This window comes from Rhea pennata, chromosome 1, assembly GCF_028389875.1.
Source record: "Rhea pennata isolate bPtePen1 chromosome 1, bPtePen1.pri, whole genome shotgun sequence".
Lineage (NCBI taxonomy): Eukaryota > Metazoa > Chordata > Aves > Rheiformes > Rheidae > Rhea > Rhea pennata.
Window position 1 is genome coordinate 121757798 of NC_084663.1, and position 18315 is coordinate 121776112.

The 18315-nt window shown below is 43.4% G+C and overlaps 1 protein-coding gene across 2 annotated transcripts in view; it reads left to right on the plus strand.

The window, feature by feature from the left end:
• Positions 1 to 1807: 1807 nt before the first annotated feature.
• The window catches only part of PKNOX1 (PBX/knotted 1 homeobox 1), a 56968-nt gene continuing 40460 nt past the window's right edge, over positions 1808 to 18315 (plus strand). Inside the window, exon 1 of one of the 2 annotated variants that reach the window (XM_062599268.1) lies at positions 1808 to 1937. The gene's annotated coding sequence lies outside the window, so the exon portion shown is untranslated. Of the gene's footprint in view, positions 1938 to 13608; positions 13669 to 18315 lie in introns of those variants that run through there. The other variant, XM_062599277.1, reaches the window with a different exon arrangement.

Genomic DNA, 18315 nt, shown 5'->3' on the forward strand with positions numbered 1-18315 from the left:
TGTAATTTGTCTTCTGTTTGTCTGTCGTATCTCTCCCCACAGTTAAAAGGTGCTCTTGGTATTCCATTCTGCCGTTTGCACGGTGGAGATGCGCATGGTTTTTAGTATCCATGACAGTGTTTATATAGCACTGGAGAGGGAACGTGCAAGCCACCACACAACTTGAGCAAGGCAAATGCTGATGTTCTGTATCAAAGAAGGGAACAATAGTTACTTTTCCCTGAAGGCCTGGAAAGGGGCTTGAAAGAGTCATGCTTTCATTTCTCATTTCCATGCACTCATTTGCCTAAAAGCATTTACTTTGCTTAATTTAAATTAAAATCAGGCAGGTTAGGCCATTCTAAGCTGTACTGATGTTTTACAAACTTTCCTAGAATATTCCTGAAAGTGCACTAACTTCAGTTGTTTGAGGACAGGGAGAAATGAGGGGAGGGAGAAAGAAACTCAGAATATAGAAAACAGAAGGATAATGTAGAAATTGAGAGCGAGGATGGTATTGGATTGGCTCTGGATTCATCTGTGAGCTGTAACCCAGGCTGTCTGCATAACCTTTGGCAAGTCGCATAGTTTTTTGTCTCTCGACCTCATTTTATAGTTGATGAGTTAATGGCCCCAACTTTCTCCTTGTACATCACGTCCAGTTAGAGAACAAGTCAGGAAGAAAAAAATAAGTAGTAAACAATAAAAAAGCTTTTTCTTACATCTTCCATGTTAAGCACACGTATCGTCTAGAAGTGCTGAGCTGGCTCTGGTTCTCCCAGGAGATGCAACAGTTATTAACACCACGACAAAAACTTCACATAGTCTGCACAGAAATGCCAGCACTTCTAAAATCACATTCAGGCAATGGCAAGGACATTTAGCTACAAAAAAAAATGCTTTACAACTGTTCCAAATACTTACTAGTGGAAGACTGTTAACAGACGGGAAAAAATGGGGAGGTATCCAAAACCAGCAATCCACCCTGGTGAGAAATCCAGCTGCTGGGAAGCGGAGTGGTGCTGGAATTCATACCAGGTTGTTGTCTCTGGACACTAGTCAATGGACGCCACCTTTTATATCACCCTCCCATCAGCAAGGAGGATTCAGGTTTTTTTAAGCACTTTTTCTCTTGGCTGCAGGGTAAGAGGAAGGAGCTTTCTTCTCTCAAGTCCTCGCTGAAGAACCTTTTCATAGTCGCTGTGCAGGGGAGGAACATCACTCCTCTAGCCCATTCCTGCCTCCTGGGGATCGCTGTCGGCCAGAGGAAAATCCACAAGTCCCCACTTCCTCCCGCTGCTTAGCTCCTGGTGTATGCTTGCTTACCGCTGGGCCCCGAACTGCTTATTTTCATAGTCTTCCTCCTCTATGAATAACTTTGGGATTTGCCTCTAGAATTAATTAATGCTTTCTTAGGCACAATGTTGGGAACGCAGCATGTTTCAACATCTCAGGGAAGACCCCCAGCCCCCCAAATTTGAGAGGACTATAAAAAGAGAGAACAACAGAAAAAATAATGAGGAGCACTCTCCTCGATGACAGTAGTACTTGTATGATTGTGGGTTTTTGAGATTTTGCACAATGCTTTGAGGAAAGGGGATGCTTCTTCTTCTTCTTCTTCTTTTTTTTTTTTTTTTTTTTTTTTTTTTTGGATGTTAATATTTCAGGTAACTGCTACAAGATTCCAGCTGCTTGGGCCTCGGGCTTTGTGATATTTACTGATTTACGTGCGCTGATGTTAACAGATTTGGCAGCACTTCAAGCAACAGAGTGAAAACAACGTGTTTATTCTAAGCTTCACTCTTGCCCTTTGACTCTGTAGTGGCTGCACAACTGTGACCTGTCTTCTCAGCTTCGCTCCGCCGTAGCATGGGAAAAGCAAGAGCAGCAGCAGCGGGGAGACAGCTGGCTGCCTGCTTAGAAACCTAGAAAGACATCGTTGCGTCACTTCATGCTCGGTAAGTTATCTTTGAAATCAGAAGGGTCAGGATTTTCCTTTTTTTTAATTGGAATGCGGATACTGCACACATTGATCACATAGGCTCTTCTGTATCGTCAAGCAAAACTTCCCATTCGTCAGTGGTGAGGTCATTTTTCAGCTCTAAAACTTGAAAAAGAAAGACAAAACCCACCTTTTTTAAAACTTAAAAAAGCCTAAAAAAAACAGGTCTAAAACCTTAAAAAAAGAAAAGACAACCTGTGCTGGATGCCTTTACAATCCTCCTTAAGAGGAACTGTTTGTAATCTTACTAGGATTTCTTATTTCATTTTTAATATGTATACTCTTTGAATGGAAATACTAAAACCAGGACAAATAATAAATATGGATTGCCAGAAAAATAAACAGTTTGGCCTCTGAGTGCACAGAGGAGGCAGACTGATTCAAGAAAATATTTTCTAAAAGTCAGCTTTCTAACTGTAAGAATATTCTGATAGTCGTTTCTTATTTAAAACCTGTACTATTTTGTGATTTGCTAATCCTCACATTCACCTCCATGTGAAAGTGCAAGTTAATTGACATTCTGCTTCCAAAGTGACACCGATACTAGGAAGGACACTGAAGCAATGTATGAAATATAGAGCAAAAGTGAATGGGAAGCCATAGGGGTGTATTTCTGAGGCTCCAAAGAGAGTCTTCCAACACTGGATAATGAAGTAACATGAAATAGTATTTACATGCACATGGGATGCTGGCAAAATTCTGGCCCTGATGGAGCTAATGGAAAAATTATGATAGGCTGCTGTCATGCCAGACTTTTGCCTTGTCTCTTTAAAACTCTTATGGTGAAACTCATGGGGAGGTATGTCTTGCCCAGTTCACATTTACTGTTGTAAAAGTATACATATGTGGAAGACTCACTGGTAGGGAGTCACATATGGGATTCTATCCTCGAAGTCACTAAGCCGGTGAGTGTATTTTTACACCTATTTACGTTGATTGTGCTCAGCAACTTGCATTAGGAATGTAATGTCTGTCCACAAGGGCTGACTTCATAATTTGCTGCTGTGTATATTTTTCCTTCCTTAAACTCCATCTCTGTTTCTTTATCATCGTTATTATTTTAAAGGTTTCATAACTCTTCACAGCTCCTGTTTCTTTTTCTATAAGCCCTGCTACCTCATCTTCAGTATTCTGACTTTTTAGATTTCAAATCTTGGCTGTGGTGTTGAGTATCAGGTTGCCATCTGGGGACATCTGGATAGGTTTGCGATCTGTGCGTATCCTAATCAAACAACTGTTAACTAACAAGTAACTCTTAACTATATATTTTGAGCCCATGTTTTCATTGTTCCTCTGTATTTTCCACAGTTTTGTATCCTCTGTTATTTTTATGAGTGTATTCAGTCTCATGCTATTACATAAAAAAGCATGGTGTGATTTTTTATAGTTTTTTATAGTTTTATATTCCCTTTCTTTCTTTCTTTTCATCATCCAATTTCGTGCTTAAAGAGGTAGAATAAGTTAGGTAACGTGTACACAGGACTGCTCCACCACAGAATGGAGCTTTAAGTATCTCTGTTAACACATACTGTAGCCAAAGAAGTTTACAGCATGCAGAGGGAAAAGGTTATTGTTAGTGTAACTGAATAAGTATTAGGGTTAATATATAATATATAGGTCTATGTAATGGATAGGTTTTTTTCATCATAAAATGTTCAAATGACTTGCAGATGTATGACTGCTGCAGCTGTTGCAGACCTTGTAATGGCATTAGGCTGTGACTCAGAAAGCAGCTCGTTTGCCAAAAGATTCTGGCAATGGCTACAGCTGTGATATTCCCATTGAAAAAACTGTTGTCAGCAGCAGAGATGGTGATACGAAACTGAGCCGGAGTTTGAGAAAGGGGCAAGGCTGGTGACAGGAAAATGTGGAAGTCGAAAGCTGCCACTTCTTCTTCTTCTTTTTTTTTTTTTTTTTTTTTTTTTTTGATGCTTAATTACATCAGTAGTGTCCTACTATCAAGTGGTCTGCTAGGAGAGTGGCTGTAATTTGTACAATCACTACACATTCTGGCTCCATGCAGTTTACATAGTATTTATGGGGGGGGAGGGAGCAAAACAGCAAACATGTGATAAAGCAAAACTTTGTGGTTGAGTTTTAAGAAGAGAAGGAGAGCTACAGTCCCCACAAGCAGAGAGAACTGAATCTCTGCACCAGCACAGTCTGTTGCACAAATTTTGCAGCACGTTGCATTAACTTTGCAGGCTACTTTCTGCCTTCGGAGACTATAATCAGGGTATATACATGCTTACTTAGCAGTGAGAAGAATTCCATCATCGTATGGATACACTACTGTGAAATAGTAATGTGGAAAAAAAAAAAAAAAAGAGGACATTTTGTGTTTATCTTCCTAAGTTTGATTCCAGTAAAGAAAATAATGAAGGTTGACAGCTGAAATGGACACACATTTTGTGTGAGGGATGTCATACTGAAATAGGCCTGCTGGGTCTGGTGCAGCTTTCTGACTGCTGGGCGAATGGAAAAGCAGATGCCTGATGATCATTTTCAGAAGAGAACTGGAGAAGGCAGCGCAAGAGAAAAGAGCAGTTTTGCCTGGGTTCAGTGCTAATGCTCAGAAAGCAGGGCTGAGTAAAGCAACCCCTGGAGACAGAGCTGAACTGTAAATCTCCGAAATGGCGAGGGAGCATAACACCACCAACCCCTGAATGAAGAGTGCATTTCACTGCTGCCTCTCCTCATGTTTTAAACTACTCAGGGAGTGTATCGGTTAGTTATGAAACTGACTGCCGCGGGGAGGACTCTGCTTTCTATGGAGCAGTTACAAAGCCATCGGCAATATTGTTTCTGGCACTTCTTGAAAGGTCTGTGGGATTCCAGTGTGTTCCTTCTGACACTGTTCAATGTCCTGTTTAGGAAATTAAAGCTACCAAAATACATAGAATATTATAAAAGGGATGCAATCTACATAAATGTCACTTACTATGTTAAAAAAAAAAAAAAAAAGTCAACCCTTACTCGTATGACTTATGCCTTATGCTATTAGAAGGGAATAAATTGCTAATAGCGCTCTTCTTCAGGGCCCAAAATTTCCTGGCTAGGCCAGAAAAAGCACGACAATAAAACTGTGTTGGCCACTGCCTGGGGCTGCGAGCTGAGACCTAGGTCTCCCCTCCCTCTAGTAAGCATGCTACTCACTAGATGAGGACTACTCATTCATTTCTCACTGAGATCCCCTCAGGGTGAAGCAGTGGGCAGTAGCAGTGGGCTGTTGGACCTGCCGAGAAGTGCACACCACCTCAGTAGTTGTGCACTGTAGCAACACGTTTCAGCTCCTTCGCAAGAGAATGGCTTAAGCGTGAGACTTTCTGCTGGATGCAGAATGTGATTCAGCTTGGATGTGAGGGATCTGTGGGATTACATGGACCACTTTTACGGGCTACAGTTGGGAGATTTTAAATTTCTCTCTGGGAATCTGTACCCGTTCTCAGAAATTAACAGAAATGAAAAGGATGGAGAAGTCACTGCCTTGCAGCTTCCTGGTTAGAGCCACAGGGGAGATGGGGCTGTATCCTCAGGCTACGCACAGCTTTGGGAGCGGGATGTGCCTCTCAGCACATGCCCGTGCAGCACAATGCAGCTCTGTGCTGTGCATCCCCAGCCCAGGTCTGGATGGGCCAATATTTCTCAGAGGAAGGAGCAGACCTTGGCAGGGATGCAAGCTTGAATCCCAGAGGCAGTACTGCCTTGTTAGCATAGCGCTCAGTCTCCAGCCAATTTGCCTTGCCTCTCAACTACCAACTAACCTGTGTGCAGCACGAGGCTGACGTAACTTCCACTGCTTCCACGTCCAAAGCTGTTTCACACAGAGCCAGTGTAGGGATCTCTGTGCCTTGTTGCACTGCAAGCTGTTAACATATTATCTCTTTCTCAGAATATTTTCTTACTAATAAATCTCAGAGAAAAAAAAATAGTCCCAAAAGCCTCCTGCATCTCCTCTGTCTTGTGAGTAAGGGCTGACTTAGGAATCTAAGTCCAGGAGCCACTTGCTGGCTGGCCAGAGGACATTATAGATTTCCAATTTGTAGATGGGTTCAAAACAAGGAATGGCTGTATTAATGGAGAATTCTGTCAGTGACCATTGAATAAGATGGTCTGATTGCAACTTCTGATTCAGAAAGGTGCTAAGCTGTTGATCCCCAGAAGCTCATAAGATACACTAGAAGGCAGCTGACTGCATGTTTCTGTATTTCTTATACTCATGCACTAAGCATTTGCTGTTGGCCGCTGATGGACTCAGAATCGTCTGACCCATGCAGTTGTTACGATGTAAATGTGAAAGGAAGCATTGCCCTGTGACTAAGAATTAACTACCTACTACCTCCAGACATCTACTACCTACTACATCCAGTCTGTCATGCATGCATATATTAGCTTTGTACTCAAGAAGACCCTGAAAGCATTGCTGGGAATGGTGCCCCAAACATTGGACACAAACCGAAACACAGAAAGTTCCACCTGAATATAAGGAAAAACTGAGAGTGACAGAGCACTGGAACAGGTCGCCCAGAGAGGTTGTGGAGTCTCTGGAGATACTCAAAACCCACCTGGATGCAATCCTGTGCAACATGCTCTAGGTGACCCTGCTTGAGTGCGGGGGGGGGGGGGGGGGGGGTTGGACTAGATGATCTCCAGAGGTCCCTTCCAACCTCAACCCTTCTGTGATTCTGAGATTAATAGTTGTCTCACAAGCAGAAATAGCTTATCTCACAGACACAGAGCCTGGTCCAAATGCATGACTGCCCAAAAGAGGAAGGGCTTCACCTAGATGTGGTAGTAGGCAGTCACATTTGGAATGGCAATGTGGATGTGGGCCTGGAGGATACGGTGCAAGTAATGCAGTGTGGATTATCAGGGACAGGCTTGTCTATTTCGAGCTTGTTTGTGTGTGTGTGTGTGTGTGTGTGTGTGTGTGCATATAGCAGTTTCCCCAATTCTAGACTTGGCTGGGAAGAGAAGAGGAGTGCTCGTGGAACGCCTCTGCCCTTGGCAGTTCCTGTTTGCTTTTTGATCGGCACTGTCATTTGTGCGGAGCTCAGGTTCTCTTTTGCTTTGTATTAGCAGTTCAGGTGCCTGGCTAGAGCATTGCATTAGGCAGCGAGGCACATAAACCCTTGCTGAAGGCCACCTAATCCTCTCTGCCTAACTGACTTCTACTCCTGCAGATATTCCCTTCTCTATCTTTTCCTCTGTTTCCTAAGTAATTGATTTCTTTCCTCTTCCAGTTGCAAAGCAGTGGCAGGAGCAGGCTGCCTGGCCAGCCATTCTCATCCCCTGCTACTAAATACTTTCAGATCTTCTAAGCTTCAAAATGCAGAAACCCACAAAGCAGCTGGAAGTAAATGAGTAATAGGGAGGAAAGACAGGTCTCTATGGACTGAATAAAGTGCTCTGTAGAAGCACTGTTTGAGAATCTCTTGTTAATGCTTCCTGGTTATTTTTCTCTGTGTTTCACTTTACCCAAATCAAATCTTACTCAAACCAGTGAGAATTGTTCCACTGACTTCTGTGAGAGTTGGATCTATCCCCTGGACTCGTCTCACTGATTTTCTTTTATTTCAGTTGGTTTCATTTTCTACTTCTCAGCTCCTAGAATAATGTGATTTCATTTGTAGTCCTCTACGGTGGATTCATATAAAATGTTTTCATTTCACCTTTTTTTTTAAAAAAAAATCACTAAGTGTATTGGTAATTCCTCCTCTATTCTTCTGACTATGATTTTCTACCTCTCGGTCTTCAGTCCTTTTTCCCCCCCTTTTTTTTTTTTTTTTTTGACCCTTTTTTGTGCAGTGAAGTAAATGAAAATGTCACTTTTTTTTAAGTATAACACATTTTGGAAGAAACTTTGCTGTCAAATGACAAGATACTCTCCATTTCTGGCATCATTAAAAACAGACAATTTGCCCTCAGAAGGTAATCTATTTTTACTATCTCAAGTGGAAAAAAGATACGCTGAGTTATGAAAGATGTTTGCTCCATTACTGTGGAATTCCTAGTGCAATTCCCAATGCAAAGTATTGCCTGTAGGAAAGTGATAGTGTATTTTTGCATCACAGTTCAGTCTTCAGGTTTTAACTGTATGCTGTATGTACTTTTATGACGAGCTCTTTCTTTTTTAATAGCTGTTTGTTCAAATTAACATCTCTGAGAGCAGAAAGTGAGTGATGTAGAGAATGATACTAGACAGCATGTAAAAGGGAACATTATCTTATAGAGGTTTGGGGTTTTATCCTCCAGATAGCCTAAAATTCTTTCCAAGTAACGTGTTAGATATTGGTAATGCAGTGACTCAACCATATAAACAGATGGAGCAAGTATTATGCAGCCAATGATTCAGCTAACTTACAGCTCTGGAAATTCAAATTTGATTTAACCAGAGGGTAAATGTTGAATAAGACATAGGATATACTCCTTTTTCTTTCTTTCTGTTTTTCTTTGAAGGAGCCTGTTTTTTTCTCCTGAACAGAGGTGGAGAAAAAAGCGTAGTACAATAATAGCTCATCAAAGGAACATCTTGATTACTACACAGAATCCCCTTGGAGCAGTACTGCACTGCAGTGCCAGCTCTTGGTCCAAGCCCAAATCCTGCTGTGGGACATGAGCTCTTAATTTCTCCAGAGGGAATGTTCCCAGCTGAGTTACACAGATCTGCATGATCTAGTTCGAGCAAAGCTTGGCATTTATTTAGACTGAGTTAACTCATTAATTTCAGCTTTAAAATCTTGAATGCCATATCTATTACAAAATAAATCTCACGTTTTTCTCAAGCTCCTTCTATACCATGTAAAGTTGTGGCTGTAGATGTGACTTGATGTGCATGCAAACAGAACATACAAAGGTTGCTTTTTGGAATGCTCTCCAAACAGCCAGAGGACATCTAAGTAGTTGATATGTCTTACTACATACTTTTTTTTCCCTAGGAGTGATGAAAAAAGACACTGGTTTGCTGTAGAAACTTTCCATTGTTAAGAGATCAGTGCTCAAAAACTCACCTGATTTCTACGGAAATCTGGGAAAACCCTGCTCTGTTTAGATTATTTCAATCTTATCACTGAAATTACACTCTTTATTCAGTAGGAGTTTTGAGTGCAGATGATTACTGCCACCTACATAGTCGCTAATCTCTTCACCTCTATGTAAGTGTTTCCTTTGAAAGCTTATTATGAAAGAGCTGCAAAGTATACAATCTAGAGTACTGCCAAATACCTAAAACAAGAAATCTCCTTTCTTTGGAGTAGGTTAAATGCATGTGAATGTTATATTATGCTTACAATTTTAACATTTAGAACTTGGAGACTACTAAAGGGTGTCATAATAACTCTAACTCATCTAGTAGCTGTATGTAGGATCTAGTTTTGCCCTCTAATACATTCGTGCAATCCTACTATGTGTAAATTGCAATTGAATGTGTGTTTCAGAGAACAGATTTGGGAGAGCGGCTTTTCTCATTTGGTGAGGCAAGACTTTAATAGCTTGGTATTTGCAAATACTTGGTCCAACTATGAGGAATTCTACCATATATTTGGATCTGTCTAAGTAGCCAAGGCTCTGACCCTACCAACATATCTTTATATATATATATATATATATATATATATATATATACACATATATATATATATAAAAAGCATATTATATATGCTTTATATAATAAGCTATACTTAATGAAGGCATGTCATATGTACAATGTGAAGCATGTAACAGTAATTTGAGAATCTGAGTATTTTATTATTGGCAGTTGCAAACTTAAATGTTACTGAACCTCATTTTTAAATACTTATAATTTGTAATTGTAAAGTATTAAGCTGGCATTTCATTCACATTTCCGTGCAGCTTTTTATTTATTTATTTAAGAAAAAAGCAGCCATCTCATCACTGCCTCTAAGTGAGCACAGCTATATCAATGGATACTTATAGCATAAAATCACATCAGTTGCATAATAATCCTTATAAAATGTGTATTATGGACAATTTCCTCATGATAACTGTCTTGAGATAGCCTCTGTTATAAGGATATGTTGTACTGAACACTGATCCTTTTGCAGAGTTGACAAGGGGCAACACAATATGTTTGGACAATTAGAAATAGAAAATAAAAGGGTACTTATCTTTTCCTATGATGTTTTTTTTTTTTGTTTGTTTTTTTCCCTTTGTATTATTTTTCTCATTTACTTCTTCATTCTTTTCTCCTGCTCCTCTCCTAGTTTCTTTCTATTTTTCTGAGTGTTGCAAGCTTCTCACAAAAGCCTTGTAACTTTTAATGCTTTTCTTAAATGTTCATCTCTTGGAGCCATTTCAGCCATCATATTTTTTAAAAGCAAGCTTCTTGGTTTTCAAGTCTACAGAGGCTGTATCAGGGAGAGCTGAAGATAAAACGAGAACCAGTGAACTCCTGACAGTGGTTGTGAACACTGCATTCAGTGAATTTAAAGATGGACAGCTGGAAGGCACAAGTTAGATCAAGAGTGATTTTTAGGTTACTTTCTTAATGGAACAAGATCATTGGTATGACCAGTGTGGTCATACCATGCAGGTATAAGTATATTTTGGGGTATACCCATGTGATTTAATTACATTTGAACCCACTGACTTACAGCAATACCACATTAAAGCTGTCAAAAATAATTTAGTTCCCATAACTTTCATGACAATAAGTAGTTGAGTAGAAAAGAGGTATTGTGCATCCATTGAATGATGGAAAGTCTGTATCATGAGCTTAGGCAACAGGGAGTTCACTGGCTGAAGAGACTCCTTATGGACACCACCACTTCAGAAGTTTCAGTCAAAGCCTGCACTTGCTTAGACCCCAAAATTAATCAAATATGAGGCACAAATCAGTAGGAAGCCAGGCTTTCTTAATTCCAGTGCTTGAGAATCGCATGCTTTAAGATTGAGGAAGCTAAAACATATTTATATTATGAAAAGAGAAAGAGACTGAGGAGAATAAAGGATGGAAGAAGTTATAAAGTTATAAAGCTGACCAAGAGGTAGGATTACTGGGGCCAAGGGAAGACAGCAGAAGAGAAATTTCTGCACCTGTTGTTGGGGAAGAAGCTGGGGAAGAAGCAAAAGAAGGAAAATCAAAGCAAAGAGAGAAAGGAAAAATCAAGCTGTGAAAGGCACCCAGAAAGGCTGTGAGGATAACTGAGAGAAGGGATTGAATAGGAACTAAATTAGTTTGAATTTAATCTCCTCTTTTACAGACAAAATCACTGAACGCCTGTCCAAAGAAGTGCAGGCAAGCCAGAAGGAGAACAAAGGGTTTGCAAAGTGAATCAAATTTGAGGAAGAGGCTGGTCCAGGCATGGGAACCAGTTAATATGAAGAACTGTTTAGTGAATGTGTCAGAGATAACGAGAAAAAAGTGGTAGTAGAAGTCTCTTTGACTATAGGTATTCTATTAGAGATGTTATATAGTACGAGAGCTGAAATAGAGAATCTTGTGAGTAAGACAAAGTAAGAATTGTATTATTCAATTTTTTTAAGTTATTCACAAGAACTTTCAGACCTGATCCACACATGTGAACACTTTGGACTGGCACAGTTCATTTTCTGTCCTATTCTCTTTGCAAGAGGTACAAGTTCTTTGCATACTCATGAGCCTTGTATCCATGTGGTTCTGACCGTGTAGGGGAAAATGGCTAGAAAAGGAACTCTTGAACAAGGCTTCAAGTGGTCCAGTGAGAGGATGAAATGACTGTTTGTGACTGGAGAAATGGTGGCAGTATGCACAGAGCGACTATATTCCTGGAAACCTAGAGCAACTGTACCAGCTAAGCAGGGTCTTGACACAGTAGTTATACCCAGAGGACTGAAGACAGACCTGGCTTGCAGTAACATTTATTTAGCCATTTGTTTTAATAGCAAGATCTTTTTCAAGTGGCCTGGTCCTGGAAAGTGTTATATAAAATAAATCAGAGAGTTTTCTGCTGTTAAACCAACAGAAAGACGGGGATGGATCTTGAAAAACACAAGGCATTTCTAGTATGTGGAGGCACAGGATAATCAAGTACATTTCCCACCTCTATTCTGCAGAAGGGCTACAAAGTCTGGAACAAAACCCATTTTTGTTTTGAGCTGAGTTTCCTAAGGAGAGGAGACTTTCTGTCCATCAGCTTCTTCATCCCCTTGATGCCTTTTGCATCAAAGCCTGCTTGGCAAAGAGGGGAGGCTGCTAAGATGTTAAGGTTCCTCCAGTGTCATGAGAACGGGCAGCAAAGAGATCATCTCAGTGAACCCACTGAAAGATGTAAATTCAAACCCTTTTTACACGCTACAGAATCTATAAAGAGGGAAACTCTAAATGCTCCACAAGACAAAAATCACAAAGCCACAAGGCAAACATCTGCCATAAATCACACTTTCCTACTGCCCTGCTTTTCTTACTACTTACTTAAGAATTCAGTTTAGGTAAACATACTTAATGCTAATGAAATGGGAGTAAAAGCTACCATGGAGTACTGCTTTACTGAATGAGATCTGTGACCAGCACCTTCTCCTTTACTATTTCTTGAGGGTGGTCAGCACTGGAAGGTGGGATCCTGCGGGGCTGTGGGCGTGCTGGCTCCGTCGCCCCATTAAGGGAGTCTGCAAAGGGACCCGTGTCAGGAGGAAACTTGGGAGCAGGAGGGCAGGCGAGGAAGGGGCATGCTTCAGGATCCCAGCAGCGGAAGGGGCCTGTGGGAGTCACGAAGGCCCGTCCATGTGCAAGCGCCGGGTGCTTGCCCCGGCCCCGGCCCGTGGGCAGGTGCAGGGCTTCCCTCCTCTGAACGCGAACTCCTCTGCCCAGCCTTAGGCGGGATATAATCCGCTCCCGGAGCTGCACCGCGACGCCGGCTCTTGGCTTGGGGACACCAGCTGCTGCCCTGCCACAAATGGCAAGCCTAAGGGGAAACCTCGCTCTGGCTCCCTCAGGAAGGGCTCTGGCGAGGGTCTCCGAGCCCTTCGGGGAGCCCTACCGGGATGACCGGGCCCCAGCTCGCGGGGTCCCCAAGGAGAAGGAGGCGGCTCGGGACCCCGTCACCCTCCAGGCCCCGGGGCCTTCCCGCCGGGCTGGGCGCCCGGCTGCGGCCTCGCTGGCCGAGGCCGGCCCCCCGCAGCCCCTGCGACCCTGCCCGTGTCCCCGGGGAAGGGCAGCACCCCGGCTGGGGGCCGCTGTGGGCGGTGCTGCGGCGCCGCCCGGCCCGGGGCACCGGGCGCCGGACGCGGCGAGGCGGCGGGGGGCGCCCCCGCGCCGCCTCCCCGCCCCCTCCTCCGCGGCTATCGCCGTCCCCCCCCTGCCGCGCCGCTTGGTATCTTCCTCCTCCCCTCCCCCCCCAGGAGGTGGTTTCACCCCCCCACCCCGAGCCGGGGGAGGGCCGCGCTCGGGAAGGCCCCGCCCCCTCGTGCATATTCATGAGGAGTGAGCCCGGGCGCGCGGACGTAAGGCGGTGGCGTGCGGCCGCCCCGCCCCGCCGCCTCGGCGGGCGCCGCGGTGGGCGTGCCCTGCGAAGGCGCGCGCCCCGCCCCCCGCGGTGAATATTGATGAGGCGTGATGCGCGGCGTGGTGTCGTATCGGGTGGCGCGGCCGGCGATTGGCCGGGTGCGTGTGTGCGCGGTGACGCGTGTCGCGGCGGTGCGGGTCCCGATTGCTGCAGCCGCTTGTCAGTGTGACGAAGATTGGCACCCAGGTAAGCGCTGTCACTCAAACCCGCTCCCAGCCAGCCAGCCAGCCATCCATCACGGCGCGCCCGCCGCCGCCGGCCGCCCGGGCCCGGCCGCACCACCAGACCGGGGGTGGCGGGGGGGCGAGCCCGGCACACGGAACAGCGGGGCGGGGGGGGGTACCCGCACTGCAACTAGCCCAGAGGGGGGTTAGGGGCGGCGGCGGGCAGGCGCGGGAAGGGGAGGGGAGGGGGAGCGAGGAAATTTCTGGAACAGCCGCCGTCTAACCGTTGTCTTTGTGGGCGCGCGGGCGGGCAGGCGGGGGCGCGCGCGCGCCGCGGGCCGGGCGCCGCGGGGCGCGCGCGGGCGCGCGTAGGAAAGGGAAGGGAGCCGGGGCGAGCGGGACAGCTGTTGGGCGCCGCGCGGAGGGGACGCGGCGGCGGCGGGGCGGGGGCGGGACGGGGGCGACGGGAGGGAGCCGGCGCGGTGTTTAAAGGGCCAGCGCCGCGCTCGGAGGCATTCGCGGAAGGGGTGGGGGAAGAAGGCAAGGCGGAGCGGAGAGCCCGGGTGGGCGATGGCGGCGGCGGCTCCGCGGAGTCCTCCTCGCCCCCTCCTCCCGCAGCTCCCCCCCACTCCCCGTGCCTCCGCGCTGCTTTGCCAGGCGCTGGCGACCCGGCTCTGCCCCGCGGAGCCCAGCCCAGCCCAGCCCGCGAAGCCCTCGGCTGTGGCGGAGATAAAACTGCCGCGGCAGCTGCTGCTGCCGCCGTTGCCGCCTCCCCTCCGCACCTGCCCCGGCCCCGCCGCGGGCGCGCGGCCATCGCCGCGGCCCGGCCCGGCCCGGGGTGGGGAGGGGGCGGTGGGCTGCAGACGGCCGTTGGCCGCTGCTGCGCGCAGACCTGGTGCCCGGCGGCGGGGGGGCGGTGCCGCCCGGCCCCGGGGTCGCCGCGACTCTGCTGCTTTTCCTCTCTTTCATAGAAAGCAAATTCTGTTAGTGGCAGGCGCTTGGGGCAGCGTGTGCAGTGCTCGTGCGGGGTGGTTCCTTTTTTTTTTCCAACAGCCCCCCATTTTTTTTTCTCTTTTATGATGTGACCTCATTGTCTCTTGGCTCGATTGAGTGTAGAAGCTTCTTGACACCTAGACCGAGGCTTCCTTAGTGTTTACGCTGCCGCAATTAGGAGCTGAAACTTGACATTGCCCAGAGGCCCTATTTATGATGTGTGTAAACAATAATAAATCAAGTACTGGTTTTATCCTGAAATATTGCCTCAATTAGCGACATGTCCAGGGTCTCCGTGGAGGAGTCGATAGCGTTCCCTCATTCCCATAACACCATCTGTATGGCCCAGAGTTCATCAATTAAAACTATAAGTGGTTAACGCTTCTGTGTGATACTTTTCTGTGTAGTTTATCTGTCCTGTTGTATTATTTTTTTTAATATTTTTGATGTAAGTGGGAATATACCATGTCATTTTGGATTTAACAGTATTCTTATCTGCAGCTGCAGTTTGTGACCCCTTTTTAGTTAGTTACGTCTAAGTAAATGATTAATGTGGTTTGGGGGAAGGAGAATGAATCTCTAGATCTGGTTAGATACGCTTATAAATTATGGTTTTGCTCTGCTATGAATTACTTTCTTGGTGTATGTAGTTAAGTGCTGTCCAGGCAAGATAAATTTTTGTCCTTGTTCCTATTTGGAACATGATGTGTATGTTCCATTTACTAGATCACTGAAATAGAGAGCATGGACCATATGTTCTGGTTTGTAGATGTTGAAGAACACTTGAGCCAGCATCCTGTGGAGAATAGGGGGGAGGGTTAAGGTCATTTTCTGTGTATGCTAAAAGTCTCAGCTGATTGAAGAAGTCTCTTCACAAAATCGTGCCAGTTTATAATGTGCCAGTTCATAATGCTGCTTAGAATATTCTTCAGGAGGAAGAAAATGGTCTGCACATTTTTTTTTTTTAACCAATTTAGTTTTCTGGATTAGGGAAACTGTAAAGACTCTAGCATAGTAAATGCGTGTATCTGACTCTCATCCATACTAGGAATACATCAAAGGTTTTTCCCTTTCCTGCATGGGGTATAAATTGTCCACAATTTGCGTATGCTTTGGTGTTGCATTGCTTTAATTATATATATGTGGTTAAAGTGATAAAGCTGCACATAGGGAAGTGCTGGAATCGTGTAATCCATGTTAGCTACATGTACATATTTTATGAATTATACTGAACTAGGAAGCAAATTGCTGTGATTGTGTCAGAAATCTTCCTATACATTTGTGGACTTTGTCATCACTAGGATATAAAGCAACAACAAATCTATTTTGGATGCTTTTTCTAGGTGGTTCTATAAAATAAATGTACAATTGCAGAATTACCGTTTCCTGAATTTGTGCCTTGCCATATAGAGTCATTAAGATTTCAAAAACTCTGGAGAAACAAAAAAATTCACGTGTATTCAGTCTGAAGGAACAATTGCATACTTTTTAGAGTGCTTTTTATTATTATTTTTATTATCCAAGTAAATGTATATTTTCAGTGTAGAGTGTTACCGATTTATGTATTTTTTTGTCATCTTATGATTAAAGTATCACATGAAAACTTCAGTGTAGGTTTCATGGTGATTTCTTAACATAAGCTTCAATTGTGTGAATAGCTAGATGCATAACCCCTTTTAGTTCACTTGCAGGATAAACACAGTATGGTTTAGAGGATATTTCGCTGCACTGAGACTTGAATGACTGATTTTATTCATTTTCATTGATCTGCTGAGTGATCTTTTTGGAGGGGAGCATGTATTTTGGCGGTACAAATTGAGTAAATATACGTGTCTCATCTGAAGTGGATCTTATTTTTTAGCTAAAGCGGTTTGTTGAACTGGAAGTGACCTTGTTACCATTTCATATGTCCTAATAAGAGATTTAAGAACTCTTAAAGTTCTATGTATGTTACCGCTACATGTTGTTTGTTTGTTTTTTAATTTGAAAGCTTCACTTTGGCATGTCAAAAGTTAGTTTACTTGTTTTCTGTAATATCAAAGACAGAACTTATAGCTTTTATTTGTATTGTTTTTCAAGCTAGATAGCACTTTAAAGATGTGGGTTCATTTTTTAAAGTATTCATATTTAAAAATAACATTTTAAAACTGAGCCTTTGCAGTTTTCCATTAGTGAAACAAAAAGGAGTTTAGCGTGAAGAAAATAGAAATCTTAATTCTAAATACTTGAGTCTTATAAAATGGATATGTATCTGTTAGATGCTGTATTTTATTTTTAAGTTTTGCTTTCAGACAGTATTTTTTTCCTGCCTTGCTTTATCTGTACTGTAAATGCAGTGCTGCAATGTAATAATTCTGATTGTGAGTATAGCAAAATTAGAAGTGTTTAAAAGCATTTTAATTTCTTGGAAGAGAATAATTCTTTCACTGTTACTAAATCACGTACTAGCAGCCAAGTGTGAATGATCCAGAGAACCAGTTTTGTGATAGTGGAACTGCTTGTTCTCATCGCCCTGTTAATGCTCTGAATGAAAGGAGATGTAGTCCAGAATGTCTTTCAGAATATTATTTAGTGATACGGTAACCAAATAATACTTTTGCAGAAAGCACATGTGAGAATTTACAATGAAGTTGGTTCATATCTTTACTTTGGTGTAAGTAAGACTGAATTTGTTTTGTTTTTTGTATAAAATGCAAAATTCCAGAAATGTTACTTCTCTCTTGCAACAGCTAGTTGTTTCAGTCTCGCTTGTTACAAGAGTCTGTGGATTTACAAATGCTAAGTCTTCCAGGGGATTATTTTACTACTGCTTATACTGTATAAAATGCAAATCAACTTACTGCTCTTCTAAGAAGAGAATTCCAAGAGCAAGAAAAGAGCTGCAGATAGAATTCTTTCCTTCACTTACTTGCTGCCAGATGTTACTAAAACATTTTACTCAGCCCATGATAGCTCTCCCTAACATAATTGCATGTTGCTAAAGTAGTGGAGTTTCTTCACTTCATTCAATAATACCATTATCTGTGATTACATAGTGTGTTACCATAGAAGTGACTTCATGTCATAACTATAGCATATTGATGTTGTCAGACACAACCAGAAGTGGGGGGTAGAAAATAAAAGTAATGATGCTAGGAATCTGGAAAGATCAATCTTCTGTTAATGGAGCATTGTCATGCTATTATAAAGTGAGTAAAGGGCAGTAGCTTGGTTTCTCTTCCAGCAGTTTGGAGATTACTAAGGTCATGTGTCTTACTGAAGAATAGAAAGGAAGTCAGTGTTAGAAGTGGAAATAAAACTTAGGCCTGCTTGCCTTCACATACTTGCTTATCAGTCTTCAAACAAGCACTTGGGTTTTGTTTTTATTTTTTTAGTGTAGCAACTACTCTAGGCCATGATGTTCTTACTTTATATACATATATGTATAAAACACCTATTTGCTTTAAAACAGGAAGGCCATTTAAATATATTAACTGTCAAAAGGTGATTTTAGAAAATGGGAGAGAAATGACTGATATAACTGCCCCTTAAGCTCATACACTGATAGTGCTGTACCTGTCATCTGCGCTTGGCAGTAAATTCAAGCAAAAAAAATAGAATATGGCAACATACTACTGGTGTACTAAAATAGGGGTCAATTTTTATACCACCAAATTTTATTTCGCTTTGTTTTGGA